The sequence below is a fragment of the Pseudopodoces humilis genome, chromosome 8 (genome assembly GCF_049639895.1).
Source record: "Pseudopodoces humilis isolate 2021_Gansu_Grassland_sample_001 chromosome 8, ASM4963989v1, whole genome shotgun sequence".
Taxonomy (NCBI): domain Eukaryota; kingdom Metazoa; phylum Chordata; class Aves; order Passeriformes; family Paridae; genus Pseudopodoces; species Pseudopodoces humilis.
Window position 1 is genome coordinate 19,763,403 of NC_142207.1, and position 11,623 is coordinate 19,775,025.

Here is an 11,623-nt window from a genome sequence, read left to right on the forward strand (position 1 = left end):
ATAGAAATGTAGATGAATATTTACCAGTTACCTACCTGCTTACTTATATAATTTTAGATGCATAAGGTTTTTCTGGCAGTAACATCTTTTCATTACATCCATAGGCACTAGAAACCTTTTTAACCATCTACATCACTCAGCAAAGGGTACTAAGAGGAATTGTGCAGAGAGGTAGATCTTTCTTCTACCCACTTTTTAAACTTATGTTTATCTATGTTAAGTCAGGTTAATTTTCTAATAGTGTTGATACCTGTCAAGTTACGTGTTGGTTTCCTAGGCTAAATAATACAAGTTTCATTGCTAAAAAGAATTTGAAATGGCAAAGAGCAAAGTTAAACAGTGAAAAATAAACTGTATAGAAACAGATTCGTAGAGCAAGTAATTAGAGCTAACAGATTATTCTATGTGATTTGAGTCTGATGTGCTCTCTGAAATGCAGATTCAGCAATCTGAGCAGCTGTTCAGCAGTTACAAGAAAGAATACCAAGGATTTAGAAAAATTGAGGCCCATTTACCTATTATACTGTAAAACCAGGCTTTTATCTCTAGTTGTGAATGAGAGATGTGATTTGGTAAAACTAAAACTAAGTCACATTCGGACTGACTGTTTTTTAAAATAAATCAATTACAGTTTGAAAAGCTTTTACATAGTAAGTTATACAGAATCTTCTCATGGAGAACTGGATGTATATCTCAAAATCAGACCAAATATCTTGATCAGTTATTACATAAGAAATGAAGAATACAATATAAAATAATAGATTTAAAGCATGCATATAAAATAAATCAAATTATAGAAATATCTTACCCAGAGTATTTTGATTGTACATTCTTTTGTTATGCACTACATCCTACAAATAGCTTTTAAACTACCTTCAATTTACTACTAAATTGAAGATCTTTATAATTTCTTCTGTATTTATACATGCTCTATAAGCCACATTGTAATTGTAGCTAGTTTTATGAGCCTGAGTTATTTGTAGAGCTCTGGACTTGGTAACATTTTATAAGATGCAGCTGTTGAACTGCTTTTAGCTGGTTCAGTAATGGTTGCAATTGTTTCGCAGTTGACTGTAATTCCTGGGATTTAGTTGATTTGCTATTTAAAAACAAAAACAACAAAACAGGAAACTGTTGATAAATGACATTCTTAATTTATGCAGTTATGTTGTAATCTGTTAATGGCTCTCTAACAGATCAAGACCTAACAGCATAAATAAAGACGTAGCTTAGAACCTAACATTAAAAAAAGTGACTTCACCCTGGTGTAATGCTATTGAATTTTAGTGCAGCTACACAGAGGAAAACTGGGATGAAACTGAATGAACTAGAACCAGGTGTACTGCCCTGGTTCTAAGAGGGACATGACTGTAGAGGAAGAAAAAATTAGTTTAGGGAAAAATAAGGTCAGGGTGATCACAAAAGATGCTCTGCATCCCTTTTGTCAGTCTGCACCTTGGTTTCCAGCTACAATTTCAGGGTCATACTTCATGGCTGAACATCCAGTGACTTTACCCTGCCAAACTTTGCTGCTGTGGTACAGCTGCACAGCTGCATGTAATGTATAAGAATGGTGGGCACAGTAATTTCTGTGTGAATACTCAGGTTATATTGTCCAAGGCCCCTATTCAGGATCATGTCCAGATTTCTTTCGAATATCTCTAAGAATGAAGAATGAGGATATATTTAATACCTGGTGTCTCCTATTTTCTTTCTGTATGTGATGGTGAAGCCTAAGTACATAGCTGGAAGTGAGAATAGATTATTCCACTTGCAGTTAGGAGGGAGACCTGACTAGCAAAGTCATCAAATCTAAACTACCTTAAAATCTAGAGACCTATAAAAAACAAAACAAAACATCCCCCTAAAGACAAATAAACATCCCCCAACCCTAACCAACAAACAAAGATCCAGTGTAAAAGGAGACTAAATATTTACATCTTCTTTCCAGATATCAGAAGAATCAAATTTCAAATTGATCTATTAGTCTTTTATATTTATTTGGCCTGAACAAATATAATACTAAACATGCTGGAAATGTCTCACAGGTGATAAAGAATTGAATTGTGTATTTACAATGGAGAAATAAAATCATTCCCCACTATCATCTCAATATTTTTGATAAGGGTTAACCATTAGAAAACTCTTATACAGGGTCAGGGGTTTCCCTAAGAACAATGAAATTATTGAAGAGGAAGGAGACAGGTTTTTCTGTGCCTTATGTGCTTGGACTTCTTCATGAATGACTGATGCTGACTGAGACAGTCAATTTGTGGTGTTCTTAAAGTAGTTGTATTTAGATTTGTTTCAACAGCTTTGCTAACACTTTGCACTGAACAGTTTGCAATCATAGCTTTTTAAGGCAACTAGAAGCTAACCTGCATTTTTCTTTTGTTTGCTTTTTGACTGAGTGGGATTATCTAAACTGTTACCCATATTACAGTAATTAATTCAAAAGCTCTCTAATATCTGCTTCTCATTATGGCAGAGTTAGGTCATGAGTTGTGTATTTTAAAAAAAAAAAAGGAAGAACTGTAACAAATAAGAGTCACTGTTCAAAGATATCTGTGTAATTTTGCATTCTGACTTCATTTTGCACTGAGAAGACTTTAAAATTTCTACTTTCTAGTTCACATTTTCCCATCTTAGTCTCTGTGTAACGGACATATTAAAGATTGAGCAAAAGGGAGTAGCCAGTTTTACCAGGGAAAGTACAAGGAGATAAAACAAACTGAGATGACATAGAAATCCCCTACAAATCTTACATTGTGTATTTTAAAGGACAAAATAGGCTTGTACAAAATGGAGCCATACAGGAAATAGTCCCACTGTCCTTGATATTCTAATACGAAAAAATACAGCTGTAAAACTTGTGTCAGTAGTCCCCAGTCAGCAGATTTCGTGTTTCCCACTGGGCTTTCAGTGGTCATTGAAGAGAAGCAGTAGGAAGAAGCAGATGGAGAGAAGGCCAGGGCAGCAAAACAGCACACAGATGTGTGGGTGAGATCCAAGACCTGGATCTGAGAATTTCCTGTAGGTAGGCCTGTGGCTGTGAGCCTGTGCCTCTTCCAGCTCCCGCTGGATCTGGGCCTTAGCCTGCAATTTCTGGCTCTTGCAGCACTCTTATGTTCCTTTTCTAAGCAGTTCTGTGGCTTCCACCAAAACCAGTGGGTAAACTGCCTTTCCTCTGCTCATTTCTTGGCTGCAGCAATTTCCTCTGTGCTTCTGTTTGTTAGTCTCTTTATGGTGACCACAATTTTTCCCCTTCCTGCTGACTTAAGTAGGAAAAACATTCAAATGTTCATCTGTTTTCAATTTTCTTCAGACATTTAACTCTTTCTATCCTTGATGTTGTTTTGTTTAGCAGATTCTTGGCCCAAAACCCTCTTCCAGGAGTGCCTGGGCTTAGGACAATATCCAAGTTTGTTTTGGAAGTTAAAAGCCCCACGTAACATCCCACAGTTCACTGAATCTGACACCACATGAAGAAAAGACGCTCAAAGAAATACACCTGGTAGGTGATGTCTGTCCCTGAAAACAAATAAAGCATCTTCCAGAAACATCTTTGAAAGTCCTAGCTAATGCTTTGTACATAATTTCTCTCTAACATCACACTCAACGTTATCCCATGAGTCAGAAGGAAGCCCTCATGGTTAAGGTTCAGTCATTTCTGTGAATAACACCACACTCTTAACAGTATGTTATAGCATAAAAGCTGGTCTATACATTCAAGGAGGTATTGCAGGACTTGAACCCCTTGGCTCTACTAGTGATCTACCTAGAATAGCTAGAAGAGGAGTCAGTGCCAGCAGGAATAAAGGGGCAGCTCCAGAAACTGGCTGGGTCTTTCCAAGTAGTACTATATCACCAGTCCTGTCATTTGCACTGACACCTGCAAATCCCATCTCAAAATAAATAAAAAGATATTCCAGTACATCCTGGGCCCACCAGCCCTTGTTTCCCAAACTTTGTGCTTGCTGAGAAATTAATCTGATCAGGTGGCACTAGCAAGGGCCACTGAATCATTCTTGTCAGCAGTATGGGAAAGCGTTGTTCTGTGTCATTCGGCTTTCAGTGCAGTGATTTCAGATGACAAACTGCTAATTTGATTTTTAAGCTCAACACATGGGTGACATTCTCAGCTGCTGCCTTTGGGACACTGCAGAAAGCAGGGAGAGCTCCATCTGCCTGCAGTGAAATGGAAACCACATCAAACAGATGCTTATCCAGGGACAGTGATTCTTGTCATAAACTGTTCTTTAACTTAGTTTAACATACCTAGGTAGCTGTGAAAATGACTTCTGGCACTTTTTCTCATGCTACAACTCATTGGTTTCGCTAATTCACCCAGGAAGTGCTTTAGCATTTCCTCTTTGGAAGTGATGCCAAGAGCACACATACAGCCAGCAAAGGAAGGATTAACCTAAGCTCCAGCTTCTAGCTGCTCTCATTAGTACATGTGAGAGAGCAGAAATTCCAATTTTTTTCTTGAGAAAGGTAGTGTGCTGCATTGAGTTGAAACGGCTTTTTGGCTAGGCTTACAGGATCTGATTACATCCTAGGGTTTTTCTCCCTACTTAATCAATTTTATTTGCTCCCTCCCGCAAGAGCTCATTAAGAGAACGGTCATCTGGCTTTAACAAACTCCTCCCACAGAATAATTCTACCCACTAGTATTCTTCCTAGGATTTTAAGGCCATTATTTGAGGATTGCCACTCCCATGGCATCTATTACATTACCAGTTTGTTTTATTGTATTCAAGCTCCCAAACCTAATCCAAAAATAAATAATGTTCACAAGGAGAGGCCTCCTGCTTTCTCAGGGATGTGATAAATACCAGCAGAAGCTCAAAAAATACATTTCCTTGTTGTGGAAGATAGAATCCTTCTACTTAATACTTGCAGGAAAAGGAATTATCAGCTACTGAGGCGGAAGAAAATTAATCACAAAAGACTTCTCAGGACAAGAAAAGATAAAGGACAGGGAGTTGAATGTTGGTTTTGTTGGGGGGTTTTGTTGGGGTTTTTTTTCTGAAGGGAGGACTAAAAATAACTTCAGAAATGTATAATTGTGGAACCTTTCATATTATATGTCAGGATGAAAACAATTCAAAAATATAACAAAGACTAAAATGGTATTTTCCTGAGGCTAAAGCAGATTGAGCTTTCTCTGAGCTAGCAATGTATTGTTTTGAGCATGGCTGGAAAGAGGCTAATGGTGCTTAGTTTGTAGCTGTCCAGAAGATGGAGGAATGTGCCCTTCTGTGACTAATGAATGCACTTAGCAGGACTGTCAGGGAGCTGGGGCTCTGTGGGCAGGAAAGAGGAGTCTTGTGAACTTGTATAGCCCATGGTGTCAGATCATCCTTGTGTCAGACTGCAGTATTTGTCCTATTTATCTCAAATTCCCTGTAATAATATTTTACTCTTTCTTTCTGTAAAGAACGACCTTCTAGGACCATTGTATTTCTCCCTCTTTCACCCTATTCACGTGTTGCAGGTTAGGCAAAAGAGGAATAGCACAGTAATAGCACATGTGTAGCACAAGGCAGTGTTTATAGACTGCCTGGTTTTGGAAAGCCCCTCTTCTGGACTTAGGGATGCAGAAGATAATTGGCTTCTGGGAGAGGCAACTCTGGTAACTCTGCCTTGGTACAAAGGCAGTTTCTGTTTCTTGTGGCTTTTAGAACTGCTCCTCTACTCTGACAACCAAATCTATGAAGGCCAAAGCTATAAAATCAAATACTGTGGATGAAACCATCACAGGGATTTCTTTTATCCCTGATATTCAAGAATTACATTTGGCATTTCTGCCTGGTCAAATCTGTCAGGCCAGGTGTAATTTCTCTTTTTAATGTTCAATGTGTTTGCAATAACTCTGTAAAGCCTATAAAAAAAGGTCTGGAATTTTTTCCAAGAAGGACCTTTGTGTCAGGTTCAACAAATGGGACCCTGTTCAGAACAGGAAACTAAAGGATTTAATATATGACGCATTTTTAAATACAGGAGGTTTTTAGTGTAAGGCTTTCTCCAGTACTGATTTCTTCTAGAAGAGTCTTCATCAACAGCTGTTCTAAACATCTCTCAGCAGACTCCGACAGTTTGATAGTACTGTCAAGGTGTACATTTGCTTTTCTGTCTTACTGGTCTTTTATCTTAAACTGTAAAATTTCAGTTGGGAAACTGCAAAATAATTTTTTTGTTTTGGGGTTTTTCATGTGGACCAACATCTGTCATTAATGTTTCAGTCTGTACTTTAGAAAAAGGGCTCTAGAGAAACTGTGGACAAAGCAAAATGTAGAGCTGACTTCTTAATTCACAATAAAAGAATGTAAAGCACTTTATAGAACTAAAGCTGGAGTAGTACACATCACTATACAAAATACTGAGCACCTAAGACACTGCAGAATGGATTCTGTGAGCAAAAAAGCTTTCTCATTTGATTTTTTGTATTTAAGAAAACAGGATTTTGGTATACATCCTTGGTAAATAAAAAGGACTGCAGGAGCAAATATTTGACTATCAACAAAATCTCTTAGTATAAGCAGTTTTCAAAACTCCAGATTTTAGGCTAACCACTTGGGTCAAAAATGACTGACAATGCATGTAAGTATCATGTAATGAATTGGTTGGAAATTACTTAATTTATCCTTCATTATGAACCCTTCTTCACAACATCCCTAGCTGCAGTACTCCCAAAGCCAGCTGCTATCTACAGCTGAATAGAAGCAGGCACATTAAGCCTCTTAAATACTTGCATTGTGATTCCTAAATTGGGTAGCCAGAACCTTAGTCTATGCAATTGCTTCTATAATTAAGATTCTATCTGTGTTTCTATAATGAACCCTGTTTTCAGCTCAGTATAGTTTAAAGAAACTTCTTTTCTTTTTTAGCAGTGATTTCACATACATTGTGTTATTTCCTGGTTAATAATGAAGTGAATCTTTGAAACATTTTGACATTTGTCATAAACTCTGTGCCCTCTCTAAATCATTCACCAGTGCACCTTTTACTGTGAATACATCTATTAAAAGGTTCTTCTCTATTATGTCTCCTCTTCATAATACACTCTGTAAGAATTCTTAACACTGTGCTTCAGGCCAGAATTTGGGGACAAATGTCTATACAAAATAGAACAAACTAGAGTAAGGATTGCAAGTTCAAAAGTTATGGAGACAAGGAAGAGAGGACATTGATTTTACTAAGCCCATTCCAATATTCAGGCAAACATTTTCAAAACTATAGGAGCAGAAGATGTCTATTTTTGAGCTTAATCAGTCTTAAAGTCTCAGATGGAACGCCTATAGGAAGCAAAAAACGGTATAAGACATTCTGTCAGAAAACTATGGCTACAATATCTTTAATAGTCAAGGCTGTGCCTCTCAGATCTGTGTGAAAACTACTTACCAGTGTCTAACTCGAAGCTACTGGGTCCTCAGCAGCTTTGGGAAGAGAGTGTTTAACTGTAGTACAGCCAAGTCAATCACTTTTTCAAGTTAAATTAATGAAGGGTTTAGGTAATTTCCTGTGTCCTATTAGTAGAACCTCCACAAATTTGTTTTGCTGAGTGGTTCTGAAACAAAAGCCATGATTCTGGTCTCAACTGACTTGGGGAAGAGAGCTGTAGATTACCTTTACAATTCTCTGATCTGCTGATGGCATCTGCAGTCCTTGGTGCAAATTACAGCAGCCAGAGGAATTGTTCCTGGTAGTAACCAGAGCATGACAACACTGACTACAGCTCTAACACGTGCCCATGCTGGGAGCTCTGGGGAAAAATCAGAGAGCAATTTTGGCAGCTATCTGCCACAGAGCACTCCCCTTAGAGATGCAATGTGCTTAGGCTGATCCTGAGACATAGTGGCCCTTCCCTCCCACTGCAGAAGAAGATTGCTGTGTGTTGCAATAGCACCAATTTAGTTTTCAGCTGAAGTCTTATGAGCCCCAGCTCCTTCCTTGCTGGATACTCTTAATTGTCTCAGTGAAACTGCTTCTCCTCCCTAATGCATTAATGTAAATCAGCCATAATGCAATGGAAATTGATAGATATTTAGAAGGGTAAAAAATACCAAGTGGTCAAGACTAGGCTCTTTGAGTTTGGCATGGTCTTTTGTGCCTTGTGGAGCACCAGGGGAGAACCAGCCCTGCAGCATTCTCACCGGGAAAACTGCCTAAGAGCAATTTGTCCAGCTAGTGCCTTTCTCCCTTGCACTTCATTCCTTGTTTAGTTTCGTAGCAACTAATGACCATGAAACCAGCTTTACAAAAGCCCCACATTACTTCTGTACTTAACTTTTAGAGCATCAGACTGTAGTATTTAACCATAACCTGCAGAGTTTCAGGGGTTTGTTTGGTCAGAGACTCACTAATGCTTGGCTTCCATTCAAAGTGCTTCACTGTTAATTTCTCCTTAGTTCACACGTGGTCTGATCTTTTAACAGCTGTTCCCAGCAGCAGGTCAAGAACAGGTTCGGTCTCACACCCCCTGACATTTGCACTATGCTGGCCATTACTACCTTATTCATTTCTTCTCAGATCGCCTCAGTTCCGAAGCACCTACTGCACCTATTGCCTAAAGCTATGGAGAGTGTTTGTGAGTACTCCTGCAGCCAGTGGATGGGTGTATGGCTTCTCTGTGTCAGCAGGCTTTTACCAGCCATTTGTGTGAGCTAGAGGTACATTTTTGTTTTTGTAGAGCTGAAGGGTCTGTGCTTTAGGCCTTCTGTTAATGGGAAGTTCTAAGTATTGTGGGTGCACAGCCAAGTGGATGCCTTCCAAGTAGCAGTAGGTTGTTCCCTGTGTGCTTGCAAAGGAGATAAAATCTCCTTGGGCACTGCTAACTTATGAGCTTATCTTAGACATACATCAGACTCTTTATGGCTCCTACCATAGCCCAGTCCTGCTCTGCTGGGACTGAAGTCAACAAGCAGATATTCTGAACTGCAATTCCTCATATCGGGCAATACATTAAGAGCTGAAATGAATGAGGTCATACATTGATTAAGGGACAAAACTAAGAGCTATATTATGACCCATCTTCTTCTTAGTCACTGCACTGCTGCTCTATTTCCACCTGAGACTGTAGCCTTCCTTCACTGTTTGCTTACTGGGACAATCCCTTTTATTACTGTAGGCCTTTCCATAACTCTGGCAGTATTCACTTAATTTAATTTTAAAGTCACCCATTAATTAAAATTATTCTATTTACTGATTCTTAATAATGCCTCAGAAGCTTTTGTTGTGGTATGCATGTCTATGTTTGAGCTTAAGACTGTTTCTGCAATAAATCATCATTTTCTGCTTGTCTTAGCCTCTAAGTGATTTGGGTCAAATAGACTGATTTGTTCACTGTAGCTCTCTTCCTGCCACACATGCCTGGGTTTCTGTCCATTTTAATTCCTGTTTGCCCAGCAACAATAATACAGAAGGGTTAAAGGAGATGAAAAGAAAGCGCAGTTGCTTTTCTTGATCCACTGCATATCCTGCTCTGTAGAAGGATGCTGGCCCTGCTGGAAGCATTTGCAGCACACCCTCTGCAAAGGTCAGCGTGGCTGCTCCATCTATTGCAAACTGGATTTCAGCCAGCAGCTGTAGCTGACAGTTTCAAGAAGGCCACTTCCCCATCCATCTTCCTCAGACAATTGTGTGCAGTCTCCAAACTAATAATTCATCATTTGCACATGTGTGCCTTCTACTTCATTATTTTATTAACATATTAGAAGGGCTCTGCTTTATTTATTAAATTCATTATTATTCTTACCAAATGATGACATGTTGTTAGCCAGGAAGATGCACTTGCTATCTCACAACTTATTATTCCAATTAAGTTTTCATGGTTCTACCATAAAGCACAGCTCATTAACTTTAATTACTTTTGAAATGCAGCTGCTGAGATACAAATGTAAAAGAACAGGTAGGTTATATTTGTTAGTTAATTTCTGCAAATGGGGTTTGTTGTCTTTAGGTTTTAAGTGATACTTTCAGGCAATCTCATTCCCTATTTCTTAGGTAAGATTTGTCTTTCTTATCTAAGAGGGTTCTGAAGTTTGTTTGTTTTTTTACAGACTAGTCCTTTGCCATGGAACATCGGATCAAATTCAAAGATATTTCTTCAAAAAAACCTGTGTGTTTCAGTTCAGCCCTGAACGGGAATTGACGGACAACTGCAGGTAGCATCTTTCTTTGCCGAGGTGGAGCTATCTCAGAAAGGGTGACAGCACTTTGATGGAAAGCTGAGATGCTGTGGTAAGGCAAAAGTTCTTAAGGAAAAGAATTTCAGGTCTTGCAGTGATGTATGTAGTTTATGTCTCCAGTAAAGGGCCAAGTTCAAACTTCTCCAAAGGGTTGACTTGAGTGATTGTTCTGGTTTGGCTGGGATAGAGTTAATAATTTTCTTAGTGGATGGTTAGAACAAAACATAGCTGCCTATTTTTTAGTTCATCACATGCAGGCATGAAACTTCTACAGATCTCCTGAGGAAGAGGAAATGGAATTTCTTTGTTGCTGTGAAAATAAGACAAACTGAGTACCAGTGCAATGGTACTAACTGGGTCTCAGAGGGTGTAATGTCTGAGCAGACTCAAGGAGCTGCAAAATCTGTTGCCTTGTTTCACCTCTAGCACCTTTAGGAAATGTGAAGAGCATTCCTCCTTTGATAGCACTTCACTCTTGCAGTCAGAGTAGATATAGTTTGTATTTCCTTTCACAAACAGTTGGATGCAATAGCTGCTGCAAATTGCCAGAGTGCTCTTCCTCAGTCCCTCACAAATCCCTCTCAATGGTCACAGGAACAGAATTCAGCCACAGAAGTGTTACTGCCAAAGATGGGGTGTTTTTCACCTTTAAGTTTATACACGGTGGGTTTGGCTTTGCTACTTACTGGGAACTGTGCAATTAGAAGTTAGGTTTATAAAATCAGCAGTGTCGAATTTGGCCAGTCCTAGTTTTAAGGCTGTTTACAAGTTTAGAGGCCAGATGGAAGTGTGTGAAAGGCTAGTATTCACGTCACAGATTTTCAAATGCATATTCATCAAAGTGGCAACATTTTAATGGCAAAACATTTACTGTTTTTGGTCCTGGTGTTGCTGGGCAGAAATATAAAGGTTTTTCTATTTTTCCAAAGAAGTAAAAGTTTAGATCTTTTCTTTACAGTTTTTAATGACACGGGAAAGGGCTTCTAATAGGTATTTTGCAGTGTTTATTTTGCTGACTCTGCCCAGAGATTGCTTTTTTAGGATGAGATGTGCAACATCTGAAGTGCAACTTGTGCTGAAGTGAGGCTTTCCTGTCTTCAGTGAAGCACAAATATCTGATCCAACATAAACTCTGAGTAGAAAATGCCTGCCATTAATGAAACATTTATTGGCACCAAAGCCACTTACTTCTTCATAATTTCTGGGGAAACAGAATTGTCACTGAAATTTACTGTGTGGTCTAAAAGTGCTCTGGAATTTATGTGACTTTGCCCAGGGAGGGAAGCAACCCATTGTAGACTGGCTTGAGTTGTGGGGTTTTTTTCTTAACACAGTAATTCAAAAGTCTTCCAGTCCAAAGGCAAGGCAATTAAATTGAGCACACTCAAGAGAAGCCTTCACCACATGTTTTCACCCATGGGTCGGTCAGT